A 27,085-nucleotide genomic window follows, 5' to 3' on the forward strand; every position below is an offset into this window, starting at 1 on the left:
GTTTGTGATGAATGCGGTAATATATATAAAGTGGATTAATGCTCCCACATTGGGCGTGTCTCATACAACGAATTGCCAGTACTCATGTTTATAATTTTTGATGATTCAGAGCACAGAGAAAACATTTTTGTAGATTGGGAACATAGGGTTTTGAAAGACAGCAAGCTCCAATTAATAAAAACATCTTACCTTGCGAATAATTTGCCAGACTTCATTGACAGAAAAGATGATTTTTCCGCCAACAATTTTGGAGATTTCATTTTCTTATTTCCAACTAGTTTGCATCTATCCAAGTGCTTTTTCAATCCTTTTATTTTACACTGCGTCTCCTTAAGCTTCTGAAATATTTCCAAAATGTCATTGTGTTTTATGTAATCTATTATAAGTCTTAAAGAAAAGTAGAAAATTTCAACCAATGAAATGAAACTTCCTCCAGTGAATAGTGATAATGTTCCTCCAAAGGACGCTGAAATATAAAATAAATATTATATTTATAAATAACTTCTCTGCAGTCGTAGACATTTCTAAACTTTCTTCTTAAACGTATCTGGGGTTACATTTGTGTAATAATTAGCAATTTCAAATAGCCTCACTACACATAAACAAACAAACACACACACACCATACACTGCATTCATTAGAATCACTCTGGTGAGGCAGTTACGGCAAAATTTTTGTTTCACGGCACAACTAGTGTTTGAAGATTTTTCCGCGGCACCCAAGTCACAATGTTGTGTCGTTAGGTTGCTTGCATTCACTCAAGAAATGAACACATTTTTCAAATTTAGAAATATTTTACGTGTAAAAAGTACTAAATAAGAACATTTTTGGTGGTCCGATTCTAAAACCATGTATAGACTAACGAGTAGTTGTCATTTCAGTGAAAATATTGAAACATTTCGCGGAGCACAGTTTGGGACCCACTAAGTTACAACATCCACAAATATATATGGATCTCCGAGCTGGCAGATGCCATCGTGGACGTCACCAAGTGCGCCGTTGGTGAAAATAGTCACTGAGGTGCAGTTTTGTTCGTGTCGCTTCAACAACAGACTCTGCATATTCGGTTAATATGTTTCACATATTGGACAAAGCATCATGTGCCTCAGTGCGCAACTGAGAAAGTTTTGCGGATATTTCGGACGTGGTACTATCTGTCCAGAAAGAAAATGCGCGGTTGGTGGTGGCGTTGAAAGCAATACTTCAAATGTGAAAAATATTAAGGTAAAATGTATCACTGGACACACCATTGCCTCTTCAAGTTTTTCGAAACTAACATATTATCTTTTCTGGGAGTTACATTTCAACAATGTATTCCATAAGGATCCTCGTGGGTGGCAAAAAGTGAAAAAATGTTTCGGTCTGCAAAAACAACTACATCTGAAAGAAAATAAGCGAGAAGAAATTCGCGTCGCCAGTAGTGAAATAATTAAAAACTTACATGATAAGTATATAAGTACTAACTAATAGAAGGTGTAGGTGATTGGTTGTCGATCTCCGTGGCCAAGTGTCGACCTGCGTGGCGGAGTGGTTAGCAGAGCGCGCTGCAACGCCAGGGGTTTCGGGTTCGAGTCCCGGGTAAGGCATGTGTATTTGTGTTTGTCGAAAACGTGAAAAACTGAGAATACTGTGAAGATTGAAATGCGTAAGATTTGAAAAAAAAATAGTGGTTAGGCGAGGCCGCTACAACGCCAGGGGTTCCGGGTTCGAGTCCCGGGTAAGGCATGATTATTTTTATTTGTCCAGATGATAAGAAACAAAGAAAATGTAAAAATTGAAAAGTGTAAAGGTGAGAACAAGTGTGAATGGTGGGGGATACCTCCGTGTAGGGTGTATTTCCTATTAATTACAAAAATAAAAGTGGTTAGTATTACGGCTTCACGATCTGAAGGATGCGTGTTCGATCCCGTTACAATTTTTTTAGTTGCCAATGAGGCACCAACGTGTATGTTTTCGAAGCCGCATTTTTACAGTGATTTTTTAATATATATGTCCACAGAATCTCGAAAACATGGAATAATGGGATGTGCGAAGTGCATACCACATGCATTTTTAATCCAAGATTTCACCTGGTAATTTCGAAAAGCACCTTAGATTTTTTCTTCTTAAATAAATTAATAGTAAATAACCCATGCCGCAACAGACCTCGAAGGGCCGAGGCCTTTCTCCCGACTGCCTGTCTCCCTCCCACAATCCTACATAGAGGTGTGGAGAACTTCAACAGCTATTGGGGTGACATGGTGTCATCACGTCGAACAGCCAGCCGTTGTATAAGATTTCCGAGACCGGGTTACGCTACTCACTCATAGCTCCCCAATTTTTTCACGATGGTGGGTTGACACTGGTCGTATACACAGACCGAGAACCCAGCTATTGGACCCGGGCGGACTGGAATCGATTCCCCACCGTCCCTCAGTCGGATTCTTATGTACAGCTACAGATTTTACGACACAATTGTAATGTTAAGATCTGGACTAATTCTGTCGACTCATATAACCTAATATGTTCTTAGTTACTTTTCGTTTTAAAAATTGAAATTATATTTATAACTAAACCAATATATTTTTTTTTCAATAAAAGCTGGAATTTTTGACGTATCTGCAAAGAATTTCCACATTAACGTTCCACTGCTTTTTAATCTTGCGTGATTTGCAAACCAAGAACTGTATGTAACATTTTGTAAGATCGAGTAGTTACTCTCAAACCCATTACATTTTTATTAAAAAATAACATTCGTGCCGATATGTGTAATTAATTCCATCCTAGGTATATACTAGTTGTCACTGCACTGTAAAAAAAATCTGCCTTTGATCCATCAATTACATGCAAACACTAGTTTTAAATTATACACTGTTTATTGTTTTTGATATTGCATTTATTTTATTCGTCTCATTTTATATTTTCAAATTGGTATGAATTTACAATACCGAAAGTATCTCCAATTGCTTTCAAATTCGACATACTCATTAATTTTGGCCTCGTAATCACGAATCTGCAGTTAGAAATTGGCGTCACGTCTATAAATTGCAAAATAATCTTGTCAGAGCCTTAATTTGCATGTGAGAAAATGGCATCTTGCGTAAAGGTGGAAAACATATTTGCTCCACGAACCATTCACGACGATAAGGTTAGGTTAGGTTATGTTAGATTAGACAAGCATAGATAAAATTAAAGGTCATCATAAACATAGTTTTGAAACGCTAATCATTGCAAAAGATAGCTGTTTTCTTCATAAATCAAGGGTCTTCATTCCGTTCACGGACCCACTTGTTTCGACTTATTTTGCAATTTCTAGTAGTGACCGCCAAATTTTAACTGCAGATTCGTGATTACAAGGCCAAAATTAGTGAGTATGACCAATTTGAAAGCAATTAAAATACTTAAGGTATTGTAAATTCGCTCTTTCAAATTTATTAAAGAAATTTTGTAGTGATTAGCTTCAAAACAATTTGCAATTTGTATTAAAAATTAAAAACATTTGTCATCAAATACGCAATAAATATTTCACAGACTTACATTAATTCACATACTATCGTTTAAAAAGAAGTGCCGTAGGGGAGAATCGAATCGTGGAACCTTCGTGTGATGGGCAGGTATCGTAATAACTGAGCCACGCCGTCCTTTTTGATTTATTGCTTATATGCTCGTACTTATGTCTTCAAACCATATTGCACTATTTTATCTGATATTTATTGAAAATATTTAGAACAGAATATTAAAAATGAAACCGGTGTTTGTCGAAACTACGAAACATTATGTTTTCTTGTTAACTCAAAATATTGAATAGGAAGGAATTTAGAATTCGGCCACAGACAGAATAGCCCATGTCGTGTATGATTCAACACTTACTTACAGAAGCCTGCGAGCTGAGCATGCGCAGTTCAACGATTGACAAGCTTCGCACACTCTGCCTGAAACAACAATTCACACAGTCTACGCGAATGTTCTCTCAGCACTATGACGTCATCCTTGATTGATTTGCAGCGGAGTGCCCAGGAATTTGTAAACGTGATGTAGGGTTTTCATGACTTTTTTAAAAAGAAAGAAAAGAATCAACCTCTATTTTACCTCACTGTTGGGCCACGAATATTTTTTCTGTTCACCTTATTGCCTCATGTAGAAAGTAACTGAGTATTGGTGAAGTTATGTGGAAAAGCACATCCCAAATGTTATCGACAAGCAATTAGATTAATCAGAAGAAGAGTTTTCATATTCTCATCTTATAAATGTTTAAAAGCAACAATTCTACTAAATAAAAAAGTCGATTCTACAAGAGATTTGAACCTGCTGCCTTCAGACAACTGGACCAGCTTTTTACTACTTCCCCACTTCATCACTTCATAAAACCAAATTGAAATTTTGTCTTAAAGAGTCGTCAGCAATCTTGCAAATTTCGTTAACATACCTGCTGTTTCTCATTAGTTTCTTTTTACAACCTCGAATAGACTTGAGGTCTGCAACTCAGATCTGGACTTCTGTGGTAACTTATTCTCTCCAGTCTGATCTAATGTGACAAATCTCATGTATTGTAAATGCAATTGGCATTGTTACTGTTGCAAATAATTTCTCATTCAGACGTTAGTTCTAGATTTGGCCACATCTACCGAGCATTTACTTTCTGGACAGATAGTACATATCGCGAGCAAACTAGTTCTTAGGAGAGCTATTCCGTTGTTGCGGCCAGAGTACACAAGAAATAGCCATCACTATTATAAGCGTTTGCACGAGGGGACAAGAGGGGGGCAGTTCCCCCCCAAAAATACTTCAACTGAAAAATATGTTTTCACTTTTTCGAAATAATCCAATACATACCGTATGCAGATTCAAATACCAAGTAGGCTTGGTATCTTCGACAGAAATTTAAAAGAAACCGTACACATATTTCTACCAGCATCTATGTCAGCGGTTTTTTTCAGGGAGGGACAATCAAGGTATTTTTTTACCGGTGTGGGAGGAACGAAGCACATTCTCCCCCTTAAGAGTGTTGTGGAATAACTTTACTTTGAAGTTATCATGTTCCTGCAACGTCCTTGCAATAATTACAATATATGACTAAGACTAATAAAATTATATGCATGAACAGGGCTAACAGGGCTCGAAAAATGCCAGTCGCCAGGTCGACTAAATATTTCAGCCTGGCGACTGTGATCGTTTGCTGTAATATGTACGTAATTTTGAAGATTCTAAGTTCAAATTGCAGTACAGCGTAAGTTAGCAATTTTTTTATCAACGTTGTGAACATTCCATAGATTCAGTAACAATTTCTTACTCTTTGTCCCCCAATTCCTGCTTTCTCAAATGATGTAGCGATGTTTTGAATACCGTGATGCTCAGCTTCTTATACAGAATGTTTCAAAAGTTGCACAACCCAAACTTATATCATGAAAACCGTAAGAGATATTTACACCGGGTTTTCTACATTATAAAGCCTCATCCATTGAGTTATTTTTCATTGCATAAAATTATCAGTTTACGGCATACAAAAAATTAGATATATTAATAACTGGCGGAAGGCAGGGTTAATTTTTTTCCAGAAATGAACTTTTGAGTGTGAAAAATATCTAAGAAATTATCGAAGGGTCATAATTAGATGTCTGATACCATGTCAATCTATCATTTACGACCAATATTGGTCATGTGCAATATTTGATGAATTTTTGACTGAGGTTTTTATGGTTTGAGTGAAAAAGTGACACTTTGGGACGTATCTCCGTAGATAGCAACACACGCAGGTCTAAATATTGTCAAAGGACGCATGCAACATGTGCCTAATTATTGGCCATACATTTACATGAAAATGATAAATCAAGATTTTGTGCCGAAATTGAACTCTTGAGAGAATTCTCTTCGCTCACTTTCGCCGCTACTCTGCATGTTTTTTTTTAATTTATTCAGCATGGCGTATACATTGGAGCAGCGTGTGTGTTTTGCTGAAGAGTATTTTACTACTAATTCTTACACTCAGGTGCAAGAAATTTTCAAAGAAAAATACCCTGCTTCTGCTGTACCTCACAAAGCAAATGTTTTACGACAAGTCAAACACCATCAAATGGTCCCACAAATTGCTAAGATTTGGTATTTATTGTTGAAAATAAATTCTCAAATGTTCTATTCAAATTAACAATGTTTCATTTTTCAAATAATGCAATTGCTTTTATTTGGATAAATGCTAAAATACATTTATTAACCCAGTGATAGCCTACATGATCATTTTAGTGCAGAGAACCAGGTGTAAATATCTCTTACGTTCTCATAATATACATTTTCAAAGTTTGGGTTGCGTGACTTTTGAAACAATCTGTAGTATGCACAATTGCTATTAGGTGGTTTCCTGGCGCCTGATTTTCAGAGTTGGCGGCTATCTTTGAAGATAATTTTTCGAGCGCTGCTCATACTATCCCGAATTTTTAGTTGACTTTCATTTTCAAGGGGGAGGGGGCGTGGCCATTCTTTGCTACCCTTCCGGCCGACCATAGCTATCATTAACAAAACGGACTTGCCATGCTGACCCAGAGACCATCATAAAATCATTCCTTAACTATTTGATGGCAGCTCTAGATGAAATTGCTTCACACACCAAGGGTGCCCGTAGAGGTCAGGGACACTTGCCCACGTTTGGAAGATCTTCATATAATTCACGTTTTGAAGTTGTAGCGTGAGAACATCCTAGAAATTATCCTCGCCGGGGGAAAGCATCACTACAACACGTTCCCCTGCCCCGAAGAAAAAAATCTTCAGGCGCTCTTGTCACAAACAAATGTATCTGAAGGCGAAAACAAAGGACTGCTTTATGTTAATAGATATTAGCTTATTTTAGTTCGGTTATTGAATTAGCAAGACCTTATAGTCATCACAGATTTACCTGTTTTCGGCAAAGAATAACGAGATGTAGTGTAGCGTAGTCGCTCTACAAAACCTGCGTGAAGCTGGCACACGGTACGAATCCACATTCGCAAACACTGTTCAAACATGTAATTACTTGGATGTAGAAATTATTCCAGTCGATACAAAAATGTCTCTCACCGACTAGTTGATACGTAACAAAATTAAGTCCAATTCAAATCAGAAGGGGAAGAATTCAAAGTGCAAACCATGACTCACTCGTCAGAAGCACCAATTTACGTTTCAGTTAGAAAACTGTACAGCAGTCAGCTCACGACAAGATCCGCAAGACGAAGGGGGCAGGTTGCGGAGGTAATGGATAGGACTGGTCCATTTCCAGATTTTAGGGGTAGCAGAAGGTCTTCCGCTGAGGTCTAGCGTCCATTTGGAAGTGCGTAGGAGTTGACTGCGTCAATCACACAAGTTGTTGCTTTTTTTCAGTATCCAGAATACTTTTGTATTGCTTATCCTGTGCATTATACACTGTATTTCAAGGAATTTAAACAATAATACCCGGCAACGACTTTACGGTTACCACATGGCAAACTTTTAAATCGAGGACATTTTTAGATTGCAAAGAGATGCAGTACTTCGCACATACGTTTTGTGCTTACTGGTGTCTTGGTTAGCTTATAAATCACACACCCCTCTAAATCAATTTTACACCGTTTCCGTATAACTAATATTAGTCTCCTCATTATAGGCAATTGTATGAATATTTTCATATTTATTCACTATGTCCGTAATATTAAACGGTTGTGAAACTTGGTCTATAACTTTAAAAGAATAAGATACATTGACACTTTGCCTCGGAGTTTTTCTTCCAGTCATAAAGTCAGGAAACCGTTTTTGTAGGAAGTCACTAAAAACACCTTTGGGATTCGTATTGGTTCAGACAGCTGATCGACAGAACTTCACGTCTCCACTACTATGTAACAACAAAGAGTATGGCAATTAAAAATTACGGTTTATTTATGAATTTTCTCATGATACTCAAATCAAAGTAAACCGCGGAGTATCAGATATTCTTACCTATTGTTAGAAACTTTATGCTCACCACGAGCCGCGGTAGATGTTGCAAATGCTTTGAAATGAACACCTGACAGTGCGAACAATTTTTCTTTCGTTGGAAGAAATAAATTATTGTCCTTGCGCTTGCAACTGAGTGTCTCGTTTTTAACTACTTTTAAATTAAAAACGGAAACAATGTTAACAATTATTTACAAATAACATTTTGTTAGTAATATTGAAGTTAAGCAGTGTCTTTATCACAGAAAATAGGATATTTCCAATTTTTCCTAAAAAACAGACGGGACCATTTTTAGGAGCCGGAAAACGGGTGTTGTCCGGGTAAAAGAGTACGTCTGGTAACCCAAAACTACTTTTGTCGCTGCATCGGTTTCAGCGAGCCCACGTGTGTTTCTCACTCAGGGTGCACTCCACCAACCCTAATGGTGCAGTCGTCTGTCGCTACGTCACTTCACTTCACTTCCTTTGGGGATCATCTCCTGAGCAGTGAGCTGTAGATGTGGCAGTTAACTTAATGAACAACGTTATTTCTAAAATTGTGTTCAAGACTGAGTTACGTGCAAGAGTCTGACTTCATCTAAACAGCTCTATATCGACATCCATTGGATGTTGCTTAAGTGGTCGATTGTTCTCTAATATGTAGCAAGTGAAACTAAATTGCCATCAACGACATCAGATACCCTTGCCGCACAGGTGTGTGTCAGTAACATAGTGCAGTTGTTTTAAATATTGTACCAAACTGAAACAAGACTAACATTGTATTACAGGATATTTTCGTCAGACTGCACGAGGTCATTCTAAGATTCAGAAAAACAGTGTTTACACTATCCAATGTATATATGTGCGATCGTGAATGTAATGAAATTTGTAGTTTAAGAAGAGCGTATAGATAGATTGATTGATTTGGTGTTTTATGTCCACTTTATGCACAGTAAGACTAATCGGAACTGGACCTACAGTTCTTAAAGTGGGATCCGAACCACTAAGTGCCTCCACCGGGCATCGTACCCGGGACCCCTTGATTAAAAGGTATATAGATTTGTATAGATTCGGCTTTCATTTACTACAAAAATTTCAGTTCCAGGATATGATATGACACATATAAAACAGTGAGAAAGAATGAAGTTTTCCTTTCCAGATTGAAATTCCATCAAGGCACTTGACCCCTCTGTGCCAGTATATGAACACCAATGCTAACGTTCATAATCTGGGAACGGCAAGCAGTTGTACAAAGACAGTCTTGATTCCCTTTTGTTTTCTTTCTCTTCTTGTTATCACAATGAATCAAAAATACGAATGAAATTAACACGATAACGAGGAGTTGTAGTGGGGCAACTTAAATGTATGTTAAAAATTATCCAGAGCTTTTACGAAACCCAAAATATTAATGGAAGAAATTACATGCTCAGAATTTACCAGATAAATGGCGAAAACTCAATGATATACTCGAAGAATATGACACACAAGAACATGAAACTTACTGCATTGAAGAATACTTGTACTTCAAGATGAAAGTTGAAATGCAAAACGTAATTTCTAGACATGATGCAAACAACAATCCGTGTCAAGAGTCAACTTATCAGAAATGTATATCTAAGTTTGATGGTAGTTACAGAAAATGGTTGAGGTTTTCGAATACATTCGTGGACTCAGATCACAACAGTGGCATGGCGTGACCATTTCAAAAGTGTTACCGGCCATCTGTATAACAATTATTTTAGTATATATTATCATCTAAACCCGCCCCCCCCAAAAAACATGTCTTCGAACTAGATTTTTATTCACTTCGTTCTATTTTTGCAATCCGCTCAGTGTTTTAGCCAGAAACACTCCTAGCAAAAACTACCACTCATCAGATAGTCGAGCCATGTCAAATATTCATTTATTTCTTTGTAAATGAGGTGGAAAGGAGAAGAACAACAACCTCACATTTCTCGGGCCAGATTGACATTTGTGCGGCAAGCAGACGACAAAATTCCGCTTGGCCAGGAACAATCAAATTGTGGAAGGGAACTCCAGCTGTTCGTACTACTTTTGCCAAATTAGTTTCTTGAAGAAAGGTTTGTCCAAATCACCAATCACACCAAGGAACTATTTTTTTTTTGTTCATTTGAGTAGCCGGTTGTAATGTGCTAGGTAGGTCAAGGGATTGTAATAAGGGGAAGGACGTGCTTAAAGCCGTGGATTACAAAATTTAACCCTTACCCAGCAATTACTAAAGTGTATATGGTTCTTATTTCTTATTTCACGTAGTCACGTGGGTTGATCGACAAATTAAACACATAACAACTTGACCCTCAGTGACGGCACGCAAAGATCTATAATTATTGGATACTTTTAAAGTCAAATTCGACACTGACGTAATAATATCAACGTAGAAATGCCTCGTAGCAATCTTAATAGTCACTACTATAATCTCATCTCCAGTTACATACTTACATACCTCTGTTTCTCACTGATTCCTGGATTTGTCCAATACAACACTACATCCACTTATTAAGAACTCGTGGTTCCTGCAGATATCCAAGCTTCATAAAGGGCTACCATTCCTTGTAGAATGTTCTTGTGGTACAGGTCAGGTAACGTCATGGGAAATAGGGCATAAAATTTCAATACTAGCAGGATCTATTCCGTCAGACAAGAAGTGTGCTTGCTTCACAGAATCGTGCACTAGCAGTGCAGAAATGTACCTTTGAGAACAACCCCAACTTTGACCCTTCAAAAACCTATCATTTTAGTGCACGAACACACTTTCTCTCTACGTTTCGCGGCTGTTTCATTGCAGTGACGAACTAAAAGAGCGAAAAAAGGCTCTGAAAAGTGAGTGTCAAACTCGTACTTTCAAGTACTCCAGTATTGCAACTTTCTAAAAACTCATGTGTCGTCCATGTTTATATATCGTGAGCTTTGTAAGCCTAAATGTTGCGAGAGGTTGTTCTTTTTTTATTGCTTTCCTCGTGTTTTTCCATATCGTGACCTTTGTAAACTTCTAATATTCGCCTCAAATCTATGACAAGTCCGAAGTGTTCGAGGACCGACAGTATCCACGGTGTGTGATTGAAATTTTTGATGTATTTTACAGAGGGTAAATTCGGACCATCCATCCCTTACACGCTCACACACACAACAAAATCAGCTCTAACGTACCCACCACCGAATAATATACGAACATATATTTGTTTTCGGCGTTATTCTTTTGCAGGTTTTAAGTGTATTAAAGATGCTATTTTATATTTATCGAAGGTGCATTTTTCCGTCTTCACCATGCATTACAAATTGTATTTTCATCTTGTCGCTAAACACACATCCTGAAATCAGACTTTAACAATACGATCATGCCGATCGTGTTGGACACGACGAGGTACGAGAAATGTACTTGGATACCGCATGGGTTAGGAATAAAAGCAAATGGTTGCAATATCCACCAATAAATGCACCCACACCAGCTTGCTGTAAGGCAATCGTATCAAACCAAAATTTTCGGCTATACACAAACCGCCTACAGTCTCAAACATTTTTTAAGTCCGATAGAAAATTTTCCTATTATCGTGAGTGTGACCACGAAAGAGATCTTTACGAGTACTATGTAAAAAATTATAAAAAATAACTGTTCGAAAATTGACACCCCTCCAACCAGCATTACCTTTAATCGGTGTGATAGATGGAGATACTATTTACCTTTTGCTCCCTTCAATTTACTTCATAACGTTAGTTAGTGTGCGGAGTCAAATTCCTCAATACGCGTTGCAACAAAGTTTCGGTTTGTTGATCGGAGGTAAACTAATGGAGATTAAACACATCCCCATTATAAATCTTTTTTTCACAAATCGGTATCTCAACGGAAAAAATAACTATTTCCGTAGATTCGAAGGAAGTCGCAGTCTAGCCAGAATACGCGGACCCGACCCTCTCTTCAAACCTTCCGAATGTCAAATTTCTCCAGAATTTTGCAAAATTTTTAGCTCTTCGTAAAATAAAATATAAAAAAAAATAGCGTTTATAACCGAACGCCAACATTAACACGAAATAATTTGCATGTTAAACGATTAGTTGTCAAAAGGGGAAAACATTTGTGAATATTATATTTTTTGCCATAATGGAATTTGCAGATATCATAAACCAATATCGTGACTACATAACTTATCAATTTTTTACAAAATGATTCGGAAAGAATATCCGGATACTTTGCGGGTGAAAGTGAAATATAATCCAATTTTTACGGACGCTCTATCGAATTTGAACTCGTCGGTAATAGAACCTTCAATTTGGTGTTTGGATCTTTGCTACCTTTCACCGCACTTAATAAGTTCGGATAATTTTTATTTTACAATCCCCCCCCAGATGGCAGGAAGAGAGTATAGAGTCGATCCACGAACGTGACCTAAAAAACCATATGTGTGCGACTATCTGGCTTCCGTGAGCTTTTATGGGTGTGTGTTTTTTTCTGTCTATAATTTGGTATTGTTGGGACGTCTGCTAGTATGTAATGATTACCCCGGAACTGATTTTATGTGAGGTGTGCATTTCCTGTCTCGCTGAAAAGAAGAAGGTCATTTGTGCCAGAGCATCACACATGGGTGGATCGGTCAAACGGGGTCTCGCTGAAAAAGACGAAGGAAGTAGTATTGTCAATAGAACCAGTCAACTGTCTCGCTGAGAAAGGCCAATTGTGTCAGAACAATTTGTCAAACGGATCTTGCTGAAAAAGAAGGAACTAGCATTGTCAATAGTGCCAGGGCAACACTTGGGGCTGAGGGAATATATATAACGGAAAAATTTTCTGTTTTGTGTAGCAGTATCATAGTGAACATTCATTGTGATAGTTCAGTGCGCTCTAATTTGTAATACAAGTTTGTGCATCGTGGAAGTTCAGGGGGGCTCTTATTTTTTGTGCTACAAGTCTTTTAAAGGTAAGCTATTTTGTTATTATTTTTTTTTTCGAGGGTGTCCAAGGCTCGTGACATTTTTTTTCGCGCTTTTTTGAAGATGAAGATGTGTGTTATGCGTTATTACATACCCGGAGGAGCCATAACATTTTTTTTAGTCATGCCACACACTTTTGCTCTATTTTTTTTCACAAGAGCAAAGACTGTTCGCGTTATACACATTGTACGATGCCTAGCATGTTCAGCTTTTGATTTTTTTCCCACCTGTTTCAGTGCTTTTCCCCGTCGCTTCCCCAAAAAATTGGACACATATAAATAACATAGATACAGAATAGAGTCGCAACCCGGACCCTCTGGTCTTTGCAAAAATGTACCATGCCACAACTGTGGGAAATTGATTTCTAAGCTGAACATGACTAAGCATAAGAAGAGATTTCGCCTACCGGAAGATGAAAGTGTTGATGTCCCCCGGCAAAAAATCTCGCATTGATGTGCAAGAAGGCTCTGCTTTGAATAAAATTGCACGCACCATGACGTATAAAACTGCACCTGATGAAAAATTTGATTCCGGCACGTTTTGGATAATTTGAAATCTCTTGTCGTTAACAAATTACGCGATTGCATTATTAAGGCCGCAATCAAAATTCAACTTGTGTTAACTCTTATGTATGAGAAAGTCGTCTCGTCCGAGACAAGCAGTTTCAGTTTTTATGTAGGATGTGAACGCTTACATCAGGGTAATCACAACGATCTTGATTAAATTTTAAGTCGTCTATTTGATCACCTGGCAAGAAAAGAAGAAGAATTTGAAGGTCGCGGAAGTGGGTAAAGTCTTTGTGGATGTAACCACATGTTGCAGCAAAGAGTATGTCATTTCAAAGCGTTAGGTAGCGCTAAAAATGCTGCACCAGCCATTAAAAAAAGCAAAATGCAGTGCTAAACATAGAACGTAAAGATAAGAAGAGATTCGTATGGTCTGTCATCGCAGCGTTAAAAGCAGGCAACGATAACCCCCAACGTCTGTCCAACTACACCGGATATGAGAGGAGATTCAAAAAAGTGATGAAAGGAATTTCATATCCGGTGAGTTTGAACGACATCGACACATTTATAAAAGAGTATAAAGAAGAAAAGGGGGAAAACATTGATATTTCCGTGTTCGGGGTTGACGATTGCGGCGACATTTGCGTTCTCAGACCTGCAAAAAGCCAAAATAGTGTAATCAGACTTCTTCTCATATACGACCGTTACAGTTTAATTCGCAACTTTTCACGCCTAGTGGGAAGACAAATCAGCAAGCATCACGACAAGATTGAAATTTGCGATCGGTGCTTGAGAATTTTTCGCGGGGGAAAAATGGGACAACACAAGTGTTTCGGTTCCATGCATGCAGAACCCGAAGATGTCATGCCGGAACCCGGAAGCAAGATGACATTTCAAAAATATCATGCTCTTCTCCCCCATCCTATTGTTCTTTATGCTGATTATGAAAGTTTTCAAGTTCCGTTAGACTCATGTGACCCTGACCCCACTATCTCAAACACAAAACCAATTTTTCACCACTCACCACGAACCTTGCAGTTTTGCTATTTACGGGAAAAAATTAAATAAGGTTATTACGTATTGTGGAACCGATGCTGGGAAAAAGTTTGTCAAAAAAATAACAGAATGTGCCAATAAACGTGCCCCTAGACTTAAAGGCTCTTACGTTTTTCCACCCCCAACTCAAAACGGAACAACATAGACATGACAAGATTGTTCATCAAAACCATCAAAATTCCAAAATGTTGTCCATCATTTGTAACGTCTGCAATCTCAAAATCAAGGAAGCACGATTCATTGCTGTGTATCTCCATTACACAGAGAAGTACGATACACATCTGTTCATCAAAGAACTCTACAACATCACGAATCACATCAAGATCATTCCGAGAACGAGCGAAAAGTATATTGCTGTAAGGGTGTGGATCCCTCTCGAACACGGAGAAAGTGTGGAAGTGCGAATCCTCGACTCTTACAATTTCCTGTCTTCCAGCCTGGCCACCCTTGCAGCTCAACTTAGCGACGAGATCTTGTGGCCACGAAGCAATGTTTTGGGGACGACAATTTGAATCTTTTGAAAAGTAAGGGCGTCTACCCCTATGAATACGTCAATGATTTCGACAAATTTGACGAGACCGAACTGCCACCGCGTACTGCATTTTATTCTCATCTCACCGAGAACGTTTGTTCCGTAGATGATTATCAACATGCCCGTAGAGTGTAGTCGGCCTTCAACTGTCAAACGTTTCGGGACTATCACGACCTGTATCTCAAACTTGATGTCACCCTTCTGATGGACATTTTCGAATCGTTTCGGAACAGATGTATTGCAATCTACAAGTTTGACCCAGTACATTTTTTGTACAACACCGGGACTGACATGGGAGTCCATGTTGAAATACACCAATGTAACTCAGGACCTCATCACGAACAAGGACCAATATGTATTTCTTCAGAATGAAGTCCAATGTCCAACGTCCAAGTCGCCATGCTGTTGCAAATAATCCTTATTCTCCTGGTCACGATGCATCAAAACCTGACACCTACATTGTCTACTGGGATGTGAATAATTTATATGGTCATTCCATGTCGCACTGTCTTCCCATCAGTGACTATCAATGGATGGACGAAGAGGAACTCTCCTCCAAGGATTTTCTCAACTTGGCCGAAAATAACGAATGGGGCTGTTTCTTGGAAGTCGACCTTGAATATCCTGAAACGCTCCATGATAAACATCAAGGTTTGGCCATGGCTCCAGTAAAAGAAAAAAAACACCTGGAGGATCGGAGCCAAAACTCGTATTAAGCTTGAACAACAAACGAAATTACATTCTCCACTACAGGTTACTTCAATTCTATCTGAATCACGGTTTCCAGCTCAAGAAAATGCATAGAGGTTTGAAGTTCAGACAGAGCAAATGGTTGGAAACGTATATAGCTGAGAACACCAAGCGTCGAGCACAATCTACAACCCCTGCGGATAAAGACCTCTACAAGTTGTTTAACAATGCCATTTACGGCAAAACAAAGGAGAACGTGCGCAAGTACATCGATGTAACATTAGTCACGGATGTGATGAAATTTGAGAAAATTGCTGCTTCCCCATACTTCAAGACGTTCACCATTTTCGATGAGAATTTAATATTCGTTGAACGTAACAAGAAGGAAGTGAAGCTCAATAAGTCGATTGCTATAGGTGCCACCGTTCTTGAACTCTCCAAATTACACATTTACAAATCCTACTAAGATCAATTCCAACTATTTTATGGCAATAACATTCAAATCTTCTACATTGACACTGATAGCTTTGTGTATCTAATCCAAACACAAGACCTCCATCATGATCTGACTTCGATGAAGCATCTTTTTGATTTTAGCAACTTACCATCAGGCCATCCCTTGCATTCGTCAGAAAATACTAAAATGGCCATAGGAAAGTTGAAAGACGAGGCGGCCGGTAATTACATCAGTGAATTTGCAGGACTTCGGGCAAAAATGTACTGCGTGAAGATTGCAGATAAAAAAGAGATCAAGAAAGCAAAGGGGGTGGGAAAAACTAGCACAGGTAGATTTACCATAGAAGATTACAAAGAATGCCTGTTTCAAAAAGAAGAAAGCTTGCCACCGATCATCTCATTATGAATACTTCGCACGAACTCTACACAACACGCGTGACCAAGCTAGCATTGGATGGTTCGGACAATAAATTAAATGTACTTGATTGTCAAGTTCATACACGCCAGTTTGGACACTGGAATACCAGTGACAAATCTGCCATGTGTGTCCCCAATAGATGTGACTACTAGAGCACGCTAACCGCTTTGCCACGATGTCCCTCTCTCTCTCATTTCTGTTTTGCATGCTTGAAACATTTGGGAAGAGGAAAAGAGGTAACGAACGACCTACACTCATGCCTCCAGGCGGAAGTCATTACGTTCAGCTCTACCACCTACGACCTACACTTCATGCATCCTTATAAAACAACATAACTGCAGATTTCTTACGTAAGTGCAACAACAATGAATGATGTTCAAGCGTTGAAAGTGATGCTAAATGCATCAGTGGAGTACATCAAGATTTAAGACTTAGAAATAAAGAAACTTTATGTGATAACTTCGGGTGAAATTATTTCAACTCAATTTGGTTCTAGGATACGTTTGTTTCTTAATGATAAATACAGCGTATTTTTACCCGAAACATATACTAAAATGTTATCCGATAAGAAACTATCTATGTTAATCAAAAACAAAACTCAAATTGTGTATAATGGTAAATTGGATTTTCCTGGCAATAAATCAAAACACGCCATAAAATTTGTTTAATTTGAAAAAATGTATTAAATAACGTGAAAATGCCGATGGATTTATTTGGTTCCAGAAAGCAAACCAACATGGAAAGTGTACACCACACGACACATAATGAATTTTTATCTTCAATACTATCCAAATTCAACGGTCTCTTGATCATTCACCTCAACAGCATTTGGACGAAATTCGACGAGGACGTCGGCATAACGTTTTACGACTTCAACAACAATTTAATTTCTATGAAATTCCGATCGGCGGGAAACTTCGGATCACCGTGAATCCTGAGAACGTAGGTGAAATCAAAGTCTCCTCCGGCAAGAACATTTAACGCATCAAGCACGATAAGATGCTTTCCGACATCACGTATGATGTTTCTACAGGAGATTATCTTTACGTTGAACTTTTGGGAGATTACGACAAACTCATTCCTCTCTTCAGAGAATTACGAATCATCTATCCTTTAATAAATAACCATTAACAAAAATGCCTAACGACATTTTCGGACACACCAAGCGTGTAGACCATGCTGACGAAATTCTCATGTTAGATGTTCGAGTTAAAAAGTTGAGAAGTGACCTGATTGCTTTGCAGGAGACGTTAAACAACAGTTTAAAATCTGAAGTGGCTAGTTTACAAACACAATGCTTGGATCCTATTCTGAATAATGAATCCGAGTTGAAAACGCTAATATCAAAATATGTTGACGTGCCTTCGTACGATAACGTTCAAAATATACAATTGAGTGTGGATTCGCTTCAAAATAATTTGGCGAAATTACAGTAATTTCAAACGAAAAATTTGGAAAAATTAAAACTCGAAATCGAAGAACGAACTTCCACAATTGAGAAGCTCTTCTCTGAGCTTCACGTGGAACGTCTACACGATGATGTTTCCAAATTCACCACAGAATTCACCACCACTTTGGAAGAAATTAAATCTAAATTACAAATTTTAGAAGATACAATGACAAATCTACCATCCTCCGACGAATTGCAAGTCATTAGCAAGAGCGTGGCAAACATCAAGATTCAATTAGACGCTTATCAAAATTTCGAACACATTCAAACCACTATTGCTACGCTTCAGGCATCTTTCGAGTTGATCAACGACGCTCAAGCTCAAACGGGTATTCAAGACACTTTAAGCACGGTTCAGCAGAAAATCGACTACCTGGAAAATTTGAAGGTTGAAACAAATCTTAATCATTTTCATCACGTACTGGTCAACATACAGGGTGATTTGGAATCCTTACAGACGAGTGTGCCTTCGAACGAAGATTTAGAAAAATTGAAAACGGCAGTGACGGCATTAACCGTGTCGAGTGACATAACAAGTTTATTGAGTGCTCTCGAAAATACAGTAGGCAATCTTCCCACCTCTAAAGAATTATATTCTTTGAAGAGGAACATATCTCGAATGCTAAAACGATTAGAAACAGAAACAACAAACGTGGAACAGATTCGAGATGAAATTGCTGCGTTTCGCGACACGGTGTCCACGTTGCCGACATCGCAGAGTGTCACGAATCTTCAAACCCAGTTTACCGAGATGAGGAACATCGTGAACGACCTTACCGTGAAAAGCTCGAAATTGAATCTAGTTGAGAACCTTCATGACATTGTAGTCAACATTAGAGATCAAACTGGAGCGCTGGAATCCACTCAGGAATCGCCGCTGGCCGCTTTCGGTGCCAAATTACAAGAATTGAATGAAAACTACAAACAATTAAATGTTGAAATTAAAATCAAACCGTCATTTTCTACCATATCAGATCACATTGCAGAACAACTTGTACCTTTAGAAAATACACTGGGAGAGGTTTGCAGTAGCCTGCTTACCGTCGATACTAAATTCGCCAAACTGCATTCTCTGGATGCCATCGAAATCAACAGCGTACCGAATAAGCAAAAAATTTCCACAATCTGTACATGTTACATCCTTATCATCCGTATTACAAGTTTTCCATCGATGGCACTATTCAGATAAACGAATTTTCGTACTGGTCTCACGGCAGAAAAGCTAGCGCTCCTACCATGACATTAATATCGAATCGTGCTGTCCAGAAAGCAGGAAACATTCCTTTGGCACATTGGAACGAAAAACGCAACATATATGAAATACACCAAGACGAAGATCTTACTGTGTTTGACGTGAGTGCAGGTGATAAACTTATCATTCAAAACACAAGTGAGGTACCACCTTCATTGAATCCCATCACGTTAGTCCTTCTCTTCAAACGCAATCTCAATGTCTAGGCAATCTATCGTCGACGAATTACATAAAGCTGCACGCCTCAACTACGAACGTTTGGCTGTAGTAACAAAGGGCATCGACGACCTATGGCAGGCGGACCTCGTCGAGATGAAAAATGTACATAAATTGAACAAGGGCAACAAATACCTCCTCACCGTCATAGACACATTTTCAAAATTTGCATGGGCTCTACCGTTGAAAACAAAAACAGGAACATGCATCACGGAAGCATTCAAAACTGTCTTCCGAGAAAGTAAGAGACGTCCACGATTTCTGGAAACAGACAATGGGAAGGAATTCTACAACTCCACATTCCAAAAGTTTATTCATAACCACGTCATTCAATATTATCCGACTTTAAGTCACTTGAAAGCCAGCATCGTGGAAAGATGTAATCGAACCTTGAAAACACGCATGTGAAAACGCTTCACGCTTCAGGGCAACTACAAGTGGGTCAGCATGCTTCCGGAACTCGTCAAGGACTATAATCGTACGGTGCAGAGCACGATAGGCATGAAGCCAGCTGAAGTTACGAAATCTGACGAGCAGGGTTTAATTTCTACCGTTTACTGCAGCAAATATCAGCTCACGACAAAAAAGCCTAAATTCGAAATTGATGACCGGGTGCGTATTAGTAAATTCAAACGTACCTTCGAAAAGGGCTTTACTAGAAATTGGAGCACGGAACATTTCACCGTAGCTCGAGTCTTACCCGGAAACCGTCACACGTATATAATAAAGGACAATCGCAACGAAATTTTAAAGGCTCGCTTTTACGAGGAAGAAATCTTTAAAACTAAATACCCCGACACGTACTTTATCGAAACAGTGTTGCGTAGAAAAAATAACAAGCTGCTGGTGAAATGGTTGGGACTTTCGGAAACAAGCTGGATCGGCGCGAAAGAAGTGATACTATGAACTCAACGTAGAACGTTGTAAAACTTTGACCCGATTCGGAACGCGAAAAAAAAGAAACGGCGAGTTATTACCCGACAGCATCCGTTGTCTAATCGTAGGGCCTTCAGGGTGTGGAAAGTCGACACAGCTCATTGATAATTTTCTCCTCGCATCCGATTGGTTAGACTGGGAAAACAGGTATCTCTATATATTTTCAAAAAGTCTCGATCAACCAAAATACAGGCAACTTATTAATTTGTACGAAAGACTGGGCCTTAGTACGTTCTCTTCCGAAATCATTCCACTGGACGATTGTCTCGATAATTCCGTTTTCATGTTCGATGACATGATCCTGGAAAATCAAAGTGAAATTTGTAATTGTTTCACTCGAGGATGTCACAAAGGATTAGATTGTTTTTACCTGGCACAAACTTTTTCCAAGGTGCCGAAACAACTGCTACGCGATAATGCTAATTTCATTTGTTTCGTCAAGACCATAGGAATTTAAAACATGCACATGATGATTACGTGGGAACTGACATGAATTACAATCAGTTTTCTAAATTTTGCTCCGACTGTTGGATCCAAGACGACTTTGGTTCTTTTACGATCGACATGACACGAGAACCTAATGACGGAAAGTACAGGAATAAAATCAACTTTTTTCTAACCGTTTCAACGTTATAAATAACGTCATATGAAACGCAAATTTCAAGAAGAAGATACAATGACACACAACAAAAAAATCAGCTGTCGCAAACGTATATATAAAAGGTGAAAAAAAGTTTCTCAAACGCATATATATAAATAACCTTAATATCGAAAAGCGGATCATCTCAAGTTGGTGACGACCTCAACAACGGAAAGTATATAGGCTAAAAAAAATCAACGTTTTAAAAAAAGTCTCAACGTAAAAGCAAATTTCAAGAAGAGGATAATCTTAAGCTGCGCGATTACTTCGCGAAACGTTTCAAAGCTTGAAAATCCGAGAATCGCGGATTCTACGAAGAGAACAAGCGCGAAGGTCAACCTATTATGGACGACATCAGCGGTCTCGGCAAGGAGATTAAAAATGTCACGGAACAAAACAAGGATCTGATCACGGAACTCGTATCTCTTGCCGCTCGAAATTATGAAGATTTTCCTCCGACGCCTCTCTCCAGCATTCACACTCCTATGGAACTTCGACAACCGCCAAGACGTCAAGCCATAGGCAGAACTTCTTCGGAGAAGTTCGAGTTGGGTCCGTTGGCACAAAACTACCTGAGCACGAGGAAATTCGACAAGGACGAGGTGTTTGGATTGTAACCGAGCATGGAAACAAACGAAGGCGTCGTGTGAAAGATTGGAAAATCGAAAGTCACCTTCGAAGGCAACGATATTAAAATTAATTTAGGTAAGAAGAACAGTTGGTCTAGGTATCCAGGTACAGTAGGATTGTGGGAACTCGTTGCCAAAAAATATCCGAAAGATTACACGGACGAAGATTACCAGAGTTACAGGGAAATTTTAATCATGACAGATGTCATGTTTCAAAATAATGATGCCATACAGAATAGGGTGAATTCGAGCAGCGGTGAGAAGTACGGGAATCTAATCAAACCGATATGAAACGAGGTGAGAAGTGGAAGCGGCGTCAAACGCTACAACACGTTATCGAAAGAATTCGTTTGGGTGGACGACGTGAGAAAATTCATTGACAGATTGTTAGGGATAACCGGTGAAGAAAATGCCAGTAATCGTAATTTCTAGAGAAAGTGGGCATCGTGGAAATGATCAGCACCAAACTTTCAAACTTCATCGTGAACGACGACAAAGGTATCGGGTACCACATTAAAATTATCAACACCCTGCCTCCAAGATTCTGGAACGTGGCCGAAGGAAAAGGTCTTGTGAACGAGATCATCAACAAGTTACCTTTCGAAATGCATTTACCAGGTTACCAGTACTACGGACCGAGTACCAAACTCGACAAAAGATTGGAAAGAGGAGGTAAAGGGGTTAATCCGTTGGACGCTACATGCAAGGAACACGACATTGCATACAACGAGCACACCAATTTAGATGCACGTCACGAAGCAGACAGAAAATTGGGACATGCAGCTTTCGGGAGACTCGTCAGAAGAGAAGTATCCTTGCGTGAAAGATTTGCAGCATTGGGCACCACTGTCGTCATGAACGCAAAACAAAAATTTGGGTGGGGTGTATAAATAACATTCAGTACAAAAATGTCGCAGTCTTGTATAACTGATTTACCGCCCGAACTGCTATGTAAAATATTCAAACACACTTTAAACGGAGATTTTGAGGATGTTGAGAAACTTGTAAACGTAGCAATAACAGCGCCGGAATTTCGTATCCCATGTGAAATGGTTTTGAAGGACCATCTTCGGGAGATAAGTGGCATGAGGTGCGGTGATCTCGACACTCTTCTTTCAGCTGCAGGGGGAAAATTAAACGACAGGATGGAAGAACTTCTCGAGGCGAGGCAGGGGAGAAGACGATACACGGATGATTGGTGCAAGTCTAAACAGGAGACCGATGATATCATCACACACGTCATCGCGTTTTCCAAAGTATTAACTTACTTTCTTCCTCTAACACACACAAAAAAATCTCGATATATAAAATAACACACTGTGAACAAAAAGACCAAAAAAATCTTCGATAAATAAATAACACACTGTGAAAAAAAAATCTAGGAGACCAAAAAGAATCTTCGATACATCGTGAAAAACAATTCTTCCATATATAAATAACACACCCTGAGAAAAATTCTTCGATATGAGTGAAAAAATGAGTGACGTCCAAGCATTAAAACAAATGCTAAATTTGCCAGTCGAGTATATAAAATTGCAGGAATTGGAAGTGGACTAAACTTACACGAAAACTTCCGATGAAATTGTTCAACCCAGTATGGTCCCAAAGTACGACTGTTGCTCAACGGACAATACAGCCTATTTTTAACAGATCGATATACTATCATGTTATCTGACCAGAAGCTATTTTAACCGAGAACAAAACTCGAATCGTGTACAAGGGTACAAAGGAACTTCTTGGTAAGAAAACGAAGAATGTAATACAATTTGTTTAACAGCTGCGGAAAAAAATTCCAGAATATACCGTGAAAAAAACTCAGAACATATATAAATAACATACCGTGAGCCACACGATGAAGCCCAAGGGTGTCGTGTACCAGATACCATATTCGAATCTGAAAACGCTGGGTGCCCTCGATGGGTTACTCACAAAGAAACAACGCGAGAAGAAACGTTCTTGCTTACGAAAGGACATGGAATGAAACTGTGGCTGAGCACTCCAAAATTGAGAAGGTTGCAGCGTTCACGGAAACAGCAAAAGACAGGAGGTTTCATATTCAGCATTCCGGCAAATTTAGCGGCTTTGGGGGTTGTAGGTAGTTTGGCAGGTGGTAGCGCCGTCATAGCAAAAACCGTCATCGACTCGAAAAAGAACAAGGCGGAATTGGAAGAACAGAAACGTCACAACCTGGCCATGGAGAAGGAGGGGAAAGGCGTCGTGAGCAAGTTTTAAAAAAAGAAAAAGCACTCACCAACCACGACTTGAAACTTTAGTCTAACCATTACACATCAAACACTTCAGAGGCCTTTTCATGACAGATTCATTACCATCAACCGTTAGAAATAGAGAATGTGGCATAGTCAACTTGGACAGTCACCAAAATCCAGGCACGCATTGGATATGTTACCAATAAAGCTTTTGTGTTCGATTCTTTCAGAGGTGTTCGTTCCACCTACAAATTTAGTCAATTATACTACAACGACGAATGCATTCAAGATTTCGGAGACGTGAACTGTGGTCATCTCTGTATATCCATGGTCGCGTTTCTCTCTAAAATAAATAACCCTACGATCGAAGATTTATAGATAGCACTGTGGACCCTGAAACACGATGGGAGTCTTCCATCTCACAAGCGAGACTTCGGTCTTGAATCTCACCTTCCACGATGATATCGTCTATCCTAAATCCATAGCTTTACGTTCATTCTACAGCATGAACCTCATACCTAACGTCACAGAGCACAATAACAAAATTAGCGTCGGAATTGAAAATATCATCATCACACCAGGTCAATACAATCTTTCTACTTTGCAAGCTCAGTTACCTAGAGGCACATTCCATTCTCAAAATTCCGTCACGCACAGAGTTGAAATTGTTTCCCCGACGGAGAAGGTGGATCTGGGCACGATAGGAGAACTATTAGGTTTCGAGAACAACACCAAACTCGAAGCTGGCATCAAGCACACAACAGCAAACATTCCTAAATTTCTAGTCATCGAGACGTGAAACATTCACTGCAACGTGGCTGAAGGCATGATCACGAAATCTGAAGGGTTAGGAAGTCACAAGCTGACGGGAATCATCGCCACGTTCAAACCCAGTTCCGAGTTCATGCAACCGATCATCTACACACCCTCTTCGCCGATTTATTTTTTCCAGTATGTCGCAACAGGATAGATCAGTTAGAATATTGGTCACGAACGAGAAAGAAGACGTAGTGGATTTTGCAGGTGCCACAACTACGGCCATCGTCGAGATCAACGTATAATAAATAACAGTCCATCATGGAACAGATTGAAAGTTACGAGTTGCAATCTTTCCCTCCAAACCGTCGCACGTTCGCCAATCTCAACGAAGCGAACCGGGAACTCGAATACGACGTGGACGTAGGCGACGGTCTCGTGCATCCTCACAGAGCAGACCTTTACATTCAATTCGACGTGGTGAAAAAAGAAAGCGGAGACGCATTGCCAGCCGCAGCAAATTTGAAACTCGTGGACAACTTCGTGCCTTACCTGTTCTTGCAGGTGGAGGTGAAAAAACACAACACCGTCATCGACAGAATCGATTATTCATTCATCGTCAACGGCAGTAGGAACATTGAAATTATCCAAAACGGATGCAGCATACTATCAGGCCGGAGGATTAGAAGCAGGAACGAATATATCGACGAAAAGTCACACGGTGCTTTTTCCCATGCGTCTACTTCCGGGATTCTTCTCGGACTACAAGGAGATCATGTGAAAGGGAGGACTGAGAATCACTTTTCGCGGAACGGCCAACGAGAACGACGCACTGATGCCCTAAGCTACCTCGAACGCAGACGGTACGCCACTGCCTAACACACTTCCGGAAGCTGCCAAGTGCGTCATACAGAGCATGGAATTGAGAATGCCGATGGTGGAATACGAAACGAATTACGCTCTCAAGTACAAAGCAGAGATCTTGAAAAATCCACAGATACCGATTCACTTTCACCGTTACCAGTGCGTGCAGAAAATAGCGTCAGGAAGTCACCTGGATTTCGACGTCACGACGCAATTTAATAATATACAGTACGACATGCCAGACTTCGTCGTAGTGCTCTTTCAGACTGGGAGGGACAACAATCAGGAAAAAGTTTCCAGCAAGTTCGACGACTGCAAGATCAAGAACGTTTATCTGAAGAACGGTAGGAACGAAGTGTTCCCGCGCGAGAATTACAACCTCGACATGTCAAAAGATGATTTTCTCAAACGTTACGAAGCGTACTCCGCTTACAAGCGGGTGACCGAGGGAAACGTGGACATGCACTACACACCCAGCGAATTCAAAGCACACAGACCCATGTTCGTCATCAACACGACGAAGAGGAAGCAGGTGGTGGTCAACGATCGCACCAACATCAAGATCGTCTGTGAGTTCCACGACGCACTGCCCGACGACACCGTGTGCAGCGTCATCCAGATTGCAGAGAAGTCCTTCATCTATGACGTGAAGAACGAAAGGAAGACGGAGCAGTTTTAACAGGTTATAAAATTTCTTGCACGTCAAAAAAAGTTACCATAGCACGAGAAAAAAATTAGCACAAGATAAGTTTTTGTACTATATCCCACAACAATAGAATTTCTTTGCACTATAGCACAACATAATCAGTTACAATGCAAATTTCTCCAGTTACAATAGAAATTTTGCACTATAACCACTATAGCTCGAGATAATCAGTTACAATGAAAAATTTCACCAGTTACAATGGAAATTTTGCACTATAGTATGAGATAATCAGTTACAATAAGAATTTTGCATTATAGCACGAAATCATCAGTTATAATGCTTTCTCGTTTCAGACGCTGCTGCTGCTGAACAACAAGCACACATATAGACACACACACTAGAAAAAAAAGCATGCAACTTTATTTGTAACATATTCTCTATACATCTTCATCAAGAAAATAATAAAACATATCCTGCAATAAAAACTCTATATCAAAATAAAATACAACATCACATAACACTAGAGTCGTTAGTACACGTTGCATGCATTACGGAGGTCCTCTGTAGGGTTTTTCATGTGAAAATAAAAAAACACGTAAAAAACTCTACAGAGGTGTGGTTATCTAACCGCAGCCTTTAGAATTTTTTTTGGTTGGGCACCACGCACCCTGGCGGGTTTGGGGCCAGGGAATACAAAAAACAAAAAAATATTTGTTTGCTTGAAAACAAAAAGCACACATTTTGGTTTACAACTCGCAATACAGAAATGAGAGAGGTTGTGGGGGAGAACATTTAAGGTTTACAATGATCACGATATGGAAACCTAAAAATGTTCCGAAAATGAGAGGTGCGAACATTAGAAGTTTACAAAGGTCACGATATGGAAAAACATGAGGAAAGCAAGCAAAAAAAACAACCTCTCGCAACATTTACCTTTACAAAGCTCACGATATAGAAACATGGACGACACATGCGTTTTTAGAAAGTTGCAATACTG

This window comes from Lepisma saccharinum, chromosome 22 (genome assembly GCF_977018435.1).
Source record: "Lepisma saccharinum chromosome 22, izLepSacc3.1, whole genome shotgun sequence".
Taxonomy (NCBI): domain Eukaryota; kingdom Metazoa; phylum Arthropoda; class Insecta; order Zygentoma; family Lepismatidae; genus Lepisma; species Lepisma saccharinum.